Source organism: Cricetulus griseus, chromosome 2, assembly GCF_003668045.3.
Source record: "Cricetulus griseus strain 17A/GY chromosome 2, alternate assembly CriGri-PICRH-1.0, whole genome shotgun sequence".
Classification (NCBI taxonomy): domain Eukaryota; kingdom Metazoa; phylum Chordata; class Mammalia; order Rodentia; family Cricetidae; genus Cricetulus; species Cricetulus griseus.
This window is the reverse complement of record NC_048595.1, coordinates 143,025,117-143,040,043: the sequence shown is the minus strand read 5'-3', so window position 1 is coordinate 143,040,043 and position 14,927 is coordinate 143,025,117.

Here is a 14,927-nt window from a genome sequence, read left to right as displayed (position 1 = left end):
AGATGCATAAAACTCAGCACCATGGAATCAGGAAATCCCAATACTGTGACTCACAGAATTCTTCTGAAATTATTTTAATTATTTAAATAATTTTATTCTTTCCTCAGCCATACATAGAAAATACATTTAGATATGTACTAAACTAACTATTCTAATATTTTGGAGTTCAGTAGTAAGCAATAGATAGATAAGATACATTTCTATGTAATCTCCCTGGAATGATATGAATAACACACTGAGAAACATTAATAGAATATGTTTCATATAGGCTGCCACCAGTTATTGCGGATATTTCTTTAAGATCCAGCCTCACAATAGATTAATATTTTGAACTCTTTATCAAGTATAATGTAGATACAGAAAGCTATAAGCATAAAGCTTGATAAAATTTCACAACTCTACACACCCGATGTATCTGATGACTAGGATTTAAATATAGAGATATGAATGTCCTTTAAAGACCTCTACTAATATGCATTTGGGAGTAATAGTTCCATATTTAGTCAATAATTTGAAAATATTGCGTGTCTAACCATGTCTCAATAAGAAGCAAAGAAAAATATTGCTAACTTAATCTAACAGAAGTCATAAGAAATAGTGGATATTTTAATGTTCTATTGCACTGATTTGAAATCTACCTTATATATCTCTATAATGCATGAGTTTAATGTTGTAGTTGTTAATTTTTTTCAGTCAAAATGATGTCATTATAAAGACTGGAGAGGCTAATCACTGGTTAGGAGCATTGCCCTTCCAGTAGATCCAGATTTGATTCCCAGCACCCTCATAGGAGCTCACAATCATTTATAACTCTAGTTCCAAGGGATTCGACACCCATTTCTGTCCTCCTCATCTCACCCTTAATGAACAATTAATAAAATTTTCAAACCATCTCTGGTACACAAGAAAACATGGGTTGTACCACTCAACACCACAGTCTCTAATCCAGCCATTTCCCCATGTTGCCCTGTGCCATTTGGTTAACCTAAGAGGATGGGATTTTTAAAAATTTTGATTTGTACCTTTATTGCTATGGAAGAGTGTGTAAAGAAACGTGTTCTAGGGTGGGAAGATTATGAACTCAACAACTGAGGTGCACAGCAGTTATGTTTTGCAGTAGAGCAGTGTCTGTGATAAGTATTTGGACTCATCTTCAAAAATGATAATGATTATTTTAAACATCTGAGTTGTCAAGGGAAGAGATCAACAGCCAGCCGGGAGTGAGGCTTGGTGGTTGCATACTCATGGGGTTGAGGAAAATGGGCAAAGAGATTGTAGAAAAACATGGAGACAAAATGATTTTACATAGAAGTTGTTGAAAGAACTTATGTCAAACGGCAATTTCAAGTGAAGTTAACAGTGGAAACTTTTCAGGCCAGTCTTCTCTTGTAAGTCCCTATATGATAATGCCTTTCTCGAACTCAGGCCTCTGTAAGAGAATTGTACAAGTTTTCAATCCCAGAAAGTTATGAATAATGGAAAGCACTTTTGTTTTATACTTCTTATTTGTTTTACTCACTTCTATTTAAGAAATACAGCAACATCAAAAAAACGACATTTCGTGGTGTGCTCTGTTCTCACTCCTTTGTAATAGGAAGGGTGTCGGGGATTAAACCAGGATGTAGCTGGTACACTGTTTGTCTAGTGGTCAGTTCTGATTTGTTCTGTACATTTCAGAGAAACAGTTTTGCCCCTAGTATTTTGGCACACAGCTTGCTTAATTTATTTACATTCGGTGTATTTGTGGCTTAAACTGTTCCAAAGGTCAGTATTTATGACCTAAGATATAAATTTTCATTCTTTCTGTTTCTCCTTTCTTTCCTTCCATTCTTTCTCTGCATTCTCTACCGTTCTTCCCCTCTTCCTTCCTGTATGCCTTTTCTCCTTCCTCCTCTCATCCCTCCTGTCTTCCTTGATTCCTTCTTTCTGTCTTCACACACAGCTTTTCTCCCTTTCCCATAACTGAAAGGTGAACAGTTAGAACGTGGTATCTGCTATCACATGTCTATTTATCACTGAAAATTAAATTGCCCCAATGAATGTGGGTGTAACTAAGTGACTGAACAAACACTTCATGTACTGTCACAATCCAGTATCACAATTACGTACTGTTTGCCCTGGTTTTTTTCTTTCTTTTTTTAGACCAGGTCCCACTCAGTCACTGCGTGGCTTAGGTTGGCTTTGAACTTTCAATCCTCCTTCCTCTGCCTCTGAAATAGAGCCATCAAATCCAGCTAAGTGTGTGTGGGTGTGGGTGTGTGAACAGTGTGTACCTTTCTCTCTTCACACATACACACACACACACACACACACACACACACACACACACAGAGAGAGAGAGAGAGAGAGAGAGAGAGAGACAGAGACAGAGAGACAGAGAGACAGAGAGACAGAGAGACAGAGAGACAGAGAGACAGAGAGAGAAATCCCTGATCAAACTCACATAGCTAACAAACTATGAACAGAAGGTACTTTTAGAATATTTTCCTTCTTTTTTTAATTTAAATTGTTTTTCATTTTACATACTAGCCCCAGTTCCCCCTTTCTCCCCTTCTCCCTTCCCTCATCCTTCCCCCATCCACTCCTCATAGTGGGTAAGGCCTCCCTTGGGAAGTCAACAAAGTCTTGTATACCAAGTTGAGGCAGAACCATGCCCCTCCCCTGTATCAAGGCTGACTCCAAAACACAGTTCATACAGTCAGGATAAGTCCTGGTCTCACTGCCAGATCAAGGTAACATAACTGCCTTCCACATTTAGAGGACTTAGTTGGGTCCCATGCAGGGTCCTCAGCTGCCATTCCACTAACTATGGTCAACTGTCTCTGGTTTTCCCAATCATGATCTTGACTCCCCCTTGCTCATATGATCCCTCCTCTCTCTCTTCAACTGAACTCCAGGAGCTCAGCCCAGTGCTTGGCTGTATATCACTGAATCTGCTTGAAGGCACTTATAAGAGTCTGTGTTTCTTTTGCAACATATTTCAGTTTCTCCATACTCAAGAAATGGAGTTTCTTCTAGCCTGTGGAAAAAATTCTTTAACTCCAAGCTCATTCAAACATACCACAACAATGTGCCTGAAAATGGTACAATCTGCGGCTGATGAAGCCTGGGAGCATAGAGGAGATATTATTATTGCCACATCCTTAAACCAGTGTAATTTCTCACCACATTCTATATACTTATTCATATATCTACAGAGAGGTAGGTGTAAGTCACTCTCCCAACCTTCATCCAAGAAGCTTTGTTTTATGGGAGAGATGTTTTACAGAAAGCCACAACTGGTCAAAAGGCTGAATAACTGATCATGGGATGCCAGCCCAAGTTGATACATCTATAACGCAGCTCCTATCTCTAAAACACCGAGCATAGAAGAGGGCTGGGGTGGAAAACGTTATAAGCTAGATGACTATGACCATGTTGTCTGCTGAAATACTATGTCTTCTCTACAGGAAAAGGAAGCTGCACCAATAAAATCTTAGCAATAGGATCACCTAAAAAAGACCTGAGAAATTGACAACACCAATTGGCATGTCAACATAGATGGGGGACATTTCCTAAGGCCGCCACATCTAGAAGAGCTACATGCTCTATTTATAAATATGTAGCAATAATAATTAAAGAGTGGGAGGACACAAACTTGAGAAAGGGTGGCAGACAGGACATAGGAGGAGTTGGGGAAAGGATGGGGAGAGAGAAAGTATATAAATACAGTGCTCCTATGAAATCCTCAAAAAAAACCAAAACAAAAAAAACAAAAAAGAAAAAAAACAAAAAACAAAAAACAAAACAAAACCAACAACAACCAAAAAAGATTGTTCCAACCCAGATGCATAGAGGATAGGAGGATCTGTATAGTGCACTCATAGGGGCTTTACCCCCTTGGTCTGTTCCTCATGTTTTATTTGGAGTGATGCTGGGGAGGGAAGAGCTTAAACAACTCCCTAGTTTTTCCTCATGCATTTTTAGCTACACACAAAAGCACAATGGTCAGTAAGTAATTTTACATGGAGAACCTGTTTTCTTCTTGGGATTTAATTATAAAAGAAGATCCTACAAAACCTTATGGTTGACAACTAGAAAGCAGAGGTTGGGTGGCATTGTCTACTGCAGTGGAGATGTAGCTCTTACCTGTCTCATGAATTGATTGTTGATTGTCCAAAATAGACAATGATCATACAAACAACATTAATTGCATATGGGAAAGTTCCCTAAAATGTGGTTTGTGAGAGAACTATAGTGAGATCCACTTTACATTGGGTGTGAATGGCTTTTTATTAGCAACTATGACTTTGAATAGTCTTTCTCTTTATAGTATTTATTTTCTTTATTAATTTATTTTTTAATTCTGTCTCCATCTCACTGCCTTCCCCCATGGGTGTGGGGGTGTATGTGTTTGTTATATGCATGAATGCCCATGTTTGCAGTGGTCATACCTGGTGAATACCCTGGAGTTTGAGTTACAAGTAATGGCAAGTTGCTGGACATTAGTGGTTGGAATCAAAACTGGTTCCTCTACAAGAGCAGATCCCTCTCTCCATTCCCCTAACTTAAAAAATTCTTTCTTCTGATTATGATGGAAAAGCATATGCAGATCTACTCTAAGCCACTGGTTCAATTATTATAAGGGATTTTTCTCTTTTTCCTCTGCTCCTATCAGGACACCATTTTTTGTGGGTAGGGTTGAGAGAGTGAGTGCTTACTATATAATCAAATCTAGCCTCAGATTTGTGACTTTCCTGCCTCAATTTCTTGGACCCAGGGATTACGGTATAAACCTGATAACAGTGAAGATTTTGAGCTCACCACAGATTTTGCTTATGTTGTCTTTAATTTCCTACTTTTTCTTTTTAACATATAACTCTATTGCCATTGACTGTCACCATTATTATCTTTTTACTGCAGATCATGTTTTTGACTGATTAGGTATTTTTTACTCATCATTGTCTGTTTACTTCCATTTCACACACATATTTCGGCATAAAAGTTTGCTAGAAATCTTAGTATTTATTGTCTAATTGATAAATTTATCATAAAATCTAAGCAACCCAAGAATCATCAGGCAGGATTTACTTGATCTTGGCAGCTGAGATCCTTAACTGTGTGGACTACCCCTTCCTACCTTCAATCTAGTTTCCATTTGCCTTTCTTATGAGGAAATTGCTGAGAGTAGCTGGCAGCAGGGTCAGCAGGGTGTGAACACAGGATAGCAGAGAGACTCTGCAGAGGCCAGCAGGTCCCTGATCTAGATATGAGCCTGGGGATCTGTGCCAGACAGTGCTGGGGCAGCAATCAGAGTGCTGACCAAGATATCTGAACCAACCCCACTACTTTCAAGGATAGGGTGTGCCACCCTAAATGGCTTGTCATCTCAACAGCTCTGATCTTCTAGGACTCTTAGGGAAATGGCAGATCTGTGGTGTTAAGTTGAATTTCTTTATTCCCAAGCCCTCAGAGCAGGTCTGAGACTTCAGATTAAGAAGAGCCATGAATAATAGTAATAACAAACACAGGTGATGGAACCCAGAGGAGAGAGTGAAAACCGAGGCAGAACAGTAAGAACAGAAGCAAGCATTTGGCAAGGACTTTCTGCACTGGTTGATGAGCACCAGAATCCCAATCAATATGAAACACAATTTTAAACAATTTTGCATGATTTTGAGCCTAAAATTAAAAGAAGAGACCACATAGAGATCTCTATGGAGATGCAGATTATGGTGAAGAATATGTTTTACAGAGTCAATTTCTGAATGAGTGCCCAGCCAGAGAGACATGGCAGCCATGAAGTCATGCCTGGTGTTTTCCCAAGTGCTTCAGCTTCTCATTCATTTATCCTTCAGGGTAGGAATGTTAGAGAAATCAAACAGAATAATCCACGATTTGGAAGGAGAATAAAAGGCATACAGATGTCATCATAGAAGATATTTCTTTTCCTTGATGAGGAATTCGCAAGTCCAGAAGGGAAGCACTCACCAAGTTCCACAAAGAAGTAAATGTAAATGGTACATTCCTAAGTAACATGTCTGAATTCTATCAACACTCAAAATTTACATTTCAATAAATGAGATTAAGACTGATAGATATTGCATTTTATTTATTGTTTTCTAAAGAGAATTTGGTTCTGGAGAGATGACTCAGCTGTGACATGCACTTGCTGCTCTTGCAGAGGAGAGGTTCCAGTCCTTATAGGCACATGGAGACTCACAACTGTCTATAGCTTCAGTCCCAGAGGATCCAACACCATCTCCTTGTCTCTTTGGGCACCAGATATGCACATGGTGCACATATACACACAGGCAAAACACATAAAAAACTAAAAGAGATATGTATGCAATATATAAATATGTAAAAGCTAAATATGTACCCTAATTTTCCTCCTACATTCGGTATAAACCAGACTGGCAACGAGCTTGGTATTCATCTAAATCACAGAGATTTTAACTGATGCCATAGGTAATACTTTAGATGTATTACCTTGTCTTCATCTAAGGTATAGTTAATAAAATAAAAGCAAGATATTTTCTACTTAGTGTTCTGTAATTATTTGTCAACCTGTTTGTTTGGTTGTTGGTTTTGGATGCAGGGTAACATTCTCTAACCAAGGCTAGCCTTCACCCAGCAGCGAGCCTCCCACTTCAGTTTCCTAAATGATGATAGATATTACAAGTCTAAGACACAACATCATTGTTTGTTGCTATTGTTTAAACATATTTGGAATTTATTTTTAGATGCAATTTGATAAATCAGATAAACTTTCTTTTACTCAGGAGATTCAAGATACTACAAGATTTGTTTGGATGCATAATAAATGGTTTTGTGTTCATTTTAATCTCCTTGCCTATTTATATATTAGTGCTGGCATATGCTTTACAATTATGATTTCATCATGGTTATATTTCTATTGCTATGATAAAATTACCCTACAAAAAGCAACCTAGTAAGAAAAGGTACATATTCAGCTTACAGTTCAAGATTACAGACTACCATCTGTGAGGAAATCAAGACACAAATTTCAAACAGCTAGTTCATTGCACCTGAAGTCAAGAGCAGAGAGAAATGAATGCATACATGCAACACTGATGTGGTTCAAGGCTACCACTGCCTAGGGAATGGTGCTACCAACACTAGGATGGGTCTCCTCACTTTAATTCGACTTCTGATTTAACATAATCAATCCTCTAAAGACATGTCCGGAAGTCAACCGATGTTGACAGTCCTTCATTGGGATTATATTACCATTTTATTCTAGGGTATTTCAAGTTGACAGTTAAAGGTAACCATCACAAATGGCTTTTTATTTTATTCATGCTTCAAGTAGATTATACATGGTTTTCTTTAATTTACTATCTTTAGCTCTTTCTAGTTTTTATTCTTCATATTTGTTTGATGATATGTCTTCTAAAATCTTTTGACATTATCAGAAGCAAGAAAAAAACCCAGCCTACGTATAGCTGGACTTATAATCAGAATTGCATATGTTATTTTTAAAGAACTATAATTTTCATCAAAATAATTTTTTATAAATTTACTTTTTGTGATTGAGTTTATTTGTCACTATTTTCTAAAGATCATTCTCATATCATTTCCTAAAATTTATAGTGATTATTTAATATTACCTGTTGCAAATGCTAGAATGTAAATAAAAATGCTGACTAGTTCTAGTGAGCTTGAAAAACCTATAATATTCTTAGGTTTATAGAAACAGCTTTAATGATTTTACTTGTGAATTTAAGTAATCTTTCTTTAGAAAGAAAAGCTTTTTGATTTACTTTTGTTTTGTGTGTGCGTGTGTGTGTGTGTGTGTGTGTGTGTGTGTGTGTGTGTGTGTGTGCATGCATGCGTATGTGTGTATACACTTATGTATTTGTGTATGGGTTGGCATATTTGTAGGTCAGAGTACAACTTGTTGGAATTAACTCACTCATTCCTCCATCCTTCAGCTGGGGATGAAAGGCAGGTCCCCACACTTGGTCATGGACACTATTATTTGCTGAGATACCTTGCGGAGCCTGAGGAAATTTTCTTTCTGACATTATATAGGCATTTTCTATTTCTTAAACTAAATGAAATATGTTTCCAAAATGTTACTTCTGATCATAATTCCAGCACTGTAAGTGAATGAGACAACTAAAAGAATTGTGTGTGTGTGTGTGTGTGTGTGTGTGTGTGTGTGTGTGTGTGTGTGTGTTTGAAAGTTTTAACACCAACATGTTAGTTCCAGCAGGATAGTTTTCAGCTCTGAGAACTGAATTATGTAAGAATTAATAACAATGTAATGCAAGATAGCATTCAGTAGTCACTCTTATGTACCTGTATACCAGTGCTTCTGAAGTCTACATGGGTAGAGGACTAATGGTCTATCTGTCTGACTGTCTGTCTGTCTGTCTATCTATCTATCTATCTATTTATCTATCTATCTATATTTCATCTATCTACCATCTATCTATCATTATCTGTCTGTATCTTATAGAGATATTGATGATGTTGGGGATGAGGCAGATGATGACCATTATGGTGATAATTACTTGACTGACAGATCTATGAAGAAGATATGTTGAGTATTTCATGTAGACATATACAGTGATTGGAAAGTATTCGACCGATGAACTATGTTCATGTGCTCAACATAAATGCTATAGTTTGTCAAATTAAGTATTTGTGTAGGTCTTATATTTACACTTTTTAGTATTTATGGAGTATTTATTGAGTGTAATGTTACAAACCCCAGAGCTACAATTAAGTTAGAAAACAGAAAGTGTTTCCCCTCATCAAACTCTGTGAATCACATAAACTTCTCTTTGTTTAAATATATGTTTAAAACATTTGTTTTGTTTGTAATTATGCATGACTATGTATGCATATGTATGTGTGTGTGTATATGTGTGAATGTGTGTGAGTGTGTGTGTGTGTGTGTGTGTGTGTGTGTGGTTGTCTGTGTGTAGGTAATATGTGCAGGTATCTGTGGAGTCTAGAAGACCCCTTGGGACTAGATTTATAAGGTACCCTGAGCCAACTCGCTGTGTATTTTGGGAACTGTCATACTCTGCAAGAGTAGTCATGACTCTTAACTGCTAAGCCATTTCTCTAGCCCCACTGTTTTAATTGTATCTGATGTATCTTGGACTTTATGTGACTTTTAAGATTCTCTTGATGATTCCAGCATGCATCAGAATCTGTATACTACTAGTCTGGTGTGTAAGTTAGGTACAATGTTTCTCAATACTCTGAGTGATGCCTTGAACACAAGTCAGCACCTCAGCTAAGATAATTTGTCCATATTAGGTTAATATGTTTGTTCTTAAAATAATTATAATCATGCCTTGTGCATTATTCAAAATATCAACTCAACCTTTAAACAATTAATAAATGAGAGACTAAATATTAACATTTCCATTATGAGTAAAGCATATACCTATCTTTATTAAATGCAGATGCAACTATTGTTTAGTTTTATCAGAATCAAACATCTTATTACAATATTTTTCTATTTTGGTAACTAAGAAAGCTCAACAATGAGGGATAATTAGCAGTTCTTAACTGTATGACATTGTACACAATCTATTACTTTATTTCAAAAGAATAGTTGTAACTCTTCCTTATTTACTTATTTGGCTTCCAGAAGCAAAAGTTCACAGTTGTTATAGCACATTTGTTTAAGATGTTCAAGTTGGAAATGTACACTCAGCATTCTAAAACTGCTGCTAATTTTTCTTAAACATGTATCCTTTGAAATATGTTTGAAACAAGTACAATGGCAAACTGGTCACTTCCTCCCTCTTCTTCTATAAAATGCAGCAAGTCTGGTATTGGTGTGCCAACATAATCTTAATTATTCTGACTAGCTCTGCTGAGGTTGCAGCGGCAACAGTGATAATACACATTGTAAAAAGAAAAAAAGAAAGAAAAAAAAAAACAATGTGCCAAAGCAGTGCCTGCCAATACTAACCTGTGCCTTCTACCACACTTACTTTATTTTCCTTGCCAGTATAATCTTTATTCCAGTTAATAATTTAGTGCTAATCATCCTCTTATCTTCAGAAAAAAGGAGAGTCTGTTTTGCATCACTAGGCAACTGACCTTGAAGGCAAGTTTAATATGTGCAGATTTTGTATATCACCCACAGCTTTCCTTCAGTGGATTTCTTGCTTCTACCTGGGTCTTGGTGTGCAATCTTCCACTGTTAATCTACACGATTCTTTGTCTTGAACTTTACATGTATTTGTATGTTTTGTTCCAAACAATAATAGGCAAGTAGAACAAATATTTAAAAATTGGAAGACTAAAGCAGGGGCAATCAAGAACTCAAGGCTAACTTGGACTGCAAAGGGGGAGCCTGCTACAGGAAAATGAGTAAAATATCTAGTTAAATAAAACAACTGAGTCATATAACATCTGTAATACAAAATGTCACCTCTCTGGATCAATTCTCGGGTGTCACAAAGTACCTCTGTCCACAGCCCATCTCTCAAAACACTGTCAAGTAAAATTCTCTAGAAGAGTGTGAATTATTCACTTTGTACAAAGAAAAGCTATAAATTAAGTATAAAACCAAAATATTGAAGTTAGTTCCTGAGACTAAAGTTTGTGAACTGCAAAACATTAGTTGAAAAATGACCTAGGAAATAATTACAAATTTAAGAAGAATTTAAATACATTTAAATTAAGTTATGAATGCTGAATTTATATTTAAAAAATTCACTAGTGCTAAGGCAGGAATTGTCAGTATATAATAAAATGTATATATCTATGTTACAATATCTAATACATGTATAATAATAATGACAATATTATTAATAATAATGAAAATATTAATATCCTCTTTGTAATGTTAGGAAAGACTTTGGTATACGTGTCCTAAGGATTTGATGTGACTCTGGTGACCACTACCTGACCCACTAGACCAAAGAACAAGAAAATAAGAAGCAAAAGGTGGTTTTGCTTATCTAAAATATCATACATAATCTGAACTTTATGAAAAATATTGAACTTTTTGCGAATTAAGCCCATCATTATAGCTAATGTCAAATTTGTTTGTGTATAAGTGACAGTGATTTGCTTTGAAGTAAAACATTTAATTATTTGTCTGTCTTTGTTTTTGGCTTTGTTTTTAATTTACATCTTTTCTATTCCTCAAACTTAGAAAGAAGAGAGAAGCTTTTCATTTTAAAAAGGAATGATAATAATTTAGTTTGTACAATAACAGCAAAGAAGTGCAATGACCTTATTGAGTTTTTTTTCTTTTATGAGAAGTGAAAAGTTGAAGGTTGTTTTAGTTTTAATTAATATGTCATTTTGTTGAACATATTTTGTCAACTGATGGTTTTCTGTTTATAGTGAAAATTGCTGTTTTGCTCTGGATTATTATGTTACTTCACCTAGCTTTCAGTGATTTTATTTGTATAGTTTTCGTGCTGGCAAAATAGAATATGGAAACAATGACAATTACAGGTATACTTTGGGGATTGAATTTAAAGAACAAATTTTACTAACTATATTAGAAAATAAAATGTTTTTATGTAGATATTAGCATCAAAATTGCTTTCATGAAAATGTTCTAATGAAAACAACCTTGATTTTTATTGGCCTGTTTTCTTTTTTAAATCACACTATGAGGGAATGATCAAATCAAATATGAAATATAGAATAATTTAACAGGCTTAATCATCTTGCAGATAAGATAGAAATGTTTCTGTGATTACCCTAAGCGTCCATGCCAAGTTGAGTTTTCTACTGTAAGCACTGTCCTATTTTCACTTTGTTCTGTTTCTCCAAAGAAAGTTAATGGAGTTTTTAGGAAAGTTTAGGAAAGTAGAATCATTGCTTTGAAAGGGGAATTTTAAAAATCCTTGATCACACTAATTCAGTTGCCACTTCAGCTACTGATATAATTCCCTTCAGAGTGACCTGACCAGAGCTCAGAGAATACACATTTTATATGTCAGAACACTTGATCCCCCTAAGGATCAGGAGAATATTTCTTAGGCCTACTACAGATACTGAAAAAAGGGTTCCTTTAAAAGGTGTTTTCGGGCCAGGTATTATGATGCATACCTTTGAATCCAGCATTCAGAAGAGGACTCAAAAGGATCTGTGTGAATTTCAGGTCAACCTAGATGGCTTAGTGACTTCCAAGCCAGCCAGGGTCACATTGAGACCCAGCCTCAAAGACAGAGAGATGGTGGGGAGGGTGCAGATACACTATCACTTATTGCTTATATTTTTGGTTGCAGATAATAGATAACATTTGGATATTTCTAGTTTACAAAATGTATACCACTAGTGTCAGTGCTGATGTGTATGTCACCATCAGTGTGTGCTTGTGGGTTTCACACATCCAGGGCTAGGCAGCTGTGCTCATCCATGTAGCTGAATAGAGAGTTCAGTAGCTTGGTCTCCACTCCTCAAAGATAATGCAGTTTTCCTTTTTAATTAAGCCTTTAACAAATCTAATGTAGCCTTGATGACTTCTTCCTAATTTTCCTAAAAACAAATGACTTTTAATGTGAAAACATGTAAACAAACATTTCACCTTTCTTGTATGTAAATTCTATATAACTACATTTTATAATTTCCTTTTGCCAACAAGTGCCATTGGTATATTTTCTGAATTATGTGGACTCCACACTCATTTTTGAATGGACAATAAAAGTAAAACCAGAGTATGATACTTTTGATTATGTGCACAGTTAACAACTCAAACTAATAAATCTAAAACTTCCTTTCTCTTTCACCTTTCATTCCCTCCTTCCATGCTTCCCTCCTTTATCTATAACCCATAATCACTGTTCCATAAAAAATACAAGGAAAACCAGAATGTGATATTTATTTTCGTTATGATTCATAATCATCAGCTCAAAATGAACTTTTTCTGTCTTATTCCTTTTAATCCCTCCTGTCATCTTCATGCATTTCCCCTGAGTATTCCTGTCACTCTTCATGTTGCCATCATCCTCTTTGAAGAAATAAAAATATTTTGAATAGGGTCAAATACACTTTAGAAATAGACAATAAGGGCTATTTGTGAAGATGATTATAAACTAATAACAGGGACAAATATTCTCAGTTTAAAGTCAACACAAAATAAATGCTTCAATTTAGTTAACTCCTATGATTAATTAAAACATTTAGTTTCCATTATGGAACATGGTAATTATTGTCCAGAGTCTCACAACTTCACACACCTATAGAGAGTTGGTTGTGTGTGATAGTTAGCATGGTCCTCCCATTTCTTGTTGTTTCATTTCATAATGTTTTGTGGCAATTTTTGTATTTAATAACAGAGTAAATTTTCTTCAGCCTACTGCAAAATGAGTATGAGAAGAGTTTTGTCTTTTCCCCTTAATAAATCAAAAGAAATACTATGGGATTGAGTAAAATGTAAGTTGAATTAAGTATACTATGTTTAAAACTGTAAGGCTTCTATGTTCAAATTATTCCATGTGTTGCTTTGTCTTTGATCTCTATTTATAAGTATCCTAGAGATTGAGGACAGTGCATGGGATTTATTGAAAAAATAGAGTGCTTAGCAATGGATTAACATTTAGTGTGTTTTTATCCTAAAATCCAAAGCTAGCCTGTCTGCCTATATAAGTCAAAAAGATAGGGCAGGTTCATCCTTATGCCTTCCTTCTGATTCTATTCTAGTTATCTGCTTCATTAGTTGAGAAAGTTATCAATTTAAGAATTGTAAAAAGAAGGATTTTTTTGTATAATGTTGTAATCTGGGGAAAAAAGATTGGCGAATTGCTCCTTTTGTAAATGGAGGCTGCCTGGATTCTGTGAGTGGCACTTGATGAGATATGTCTAGCATTTTTGGATCTGCTGTAGCTTTCTGACTTACTCTGTGCAATGAAAAGAATAATTTACAATCACTTGGATGGGAAACATGTTTTCTCTTGGAAGTCAGCTCCAACTAACTGAAGCGACTTCTTGCAGACCTGTGCTCACAGACTTCCACTTGAAGTGTGGACAGGACAGTGCAGAAAAATAATAGAACTATGGGATTACTCTGCTGAGCTGTAATTGTGTTGCTGTTAATATGGACAGTGTTATAAACACACATCGTACTGGCATCCCTCCATGTTGTTTAGTTACCATGTAGATGAGAAAGGTTGAGGACTGTGCACACTATCTTTTGGTTCCCATGGGAATACAGCCCTATTGATTACCAAAAGGAACCAAATCATATAAATAAAAAAGCACAGTATTCATTTGCTGCCACTTCTTCAAAAATGGAATAACTATTTAATTTTCCTTGAAGAGTTCTTCCCTTTAAAGTAATGACTAGTTGGGAATTGGAAATATAGTGATGATGAGGGCAAAAAGACTATTCCAATGATCAGTCTAATTAGTTTGTTTGGTAAATATGGCATGTTTTCTTCACAGTACTTCAAATGTTTTGAGTGGGTTTTAATATACTGTATTTAGGTGGGTATATGCAATCATATATAAGAGTATCCACAGGAGTAGGAAATTGATGTGCAAGATTAATTTACTATAGTCTTTAACAAATATAGGATATAAAATTTTAAAGAAAAATAATGGAAAAGTAAGCATAACATTCTTTTTTGGGGAAATAAATCCAATTAATGTATTTTCAGAAGTAAAATATGGACACTAAATACTAACTTCTAAATATTTCTTGAACTCAGATTATCTGTTGGCACAATGGCACATAAAAAATGTGCTGTCATATATGTTGAGCTTAATCAGAATATGTAAACACATACATTAGGGATAGCTTTATTTGCTTAATTCCTAGGATGTAATTAGATCAAGTCCAAGCCACTTTTCTTGTTCTGCCTACCAGAAATTTGCAATTGTGGCATGACACAGAAGGTAAGCTGTGTAATGGGAGGATATTACACAGCTCCTATTGAGACACTGCCTCTCCGCTGCTAGAACACATCATAAACCCTGATCACACAAAT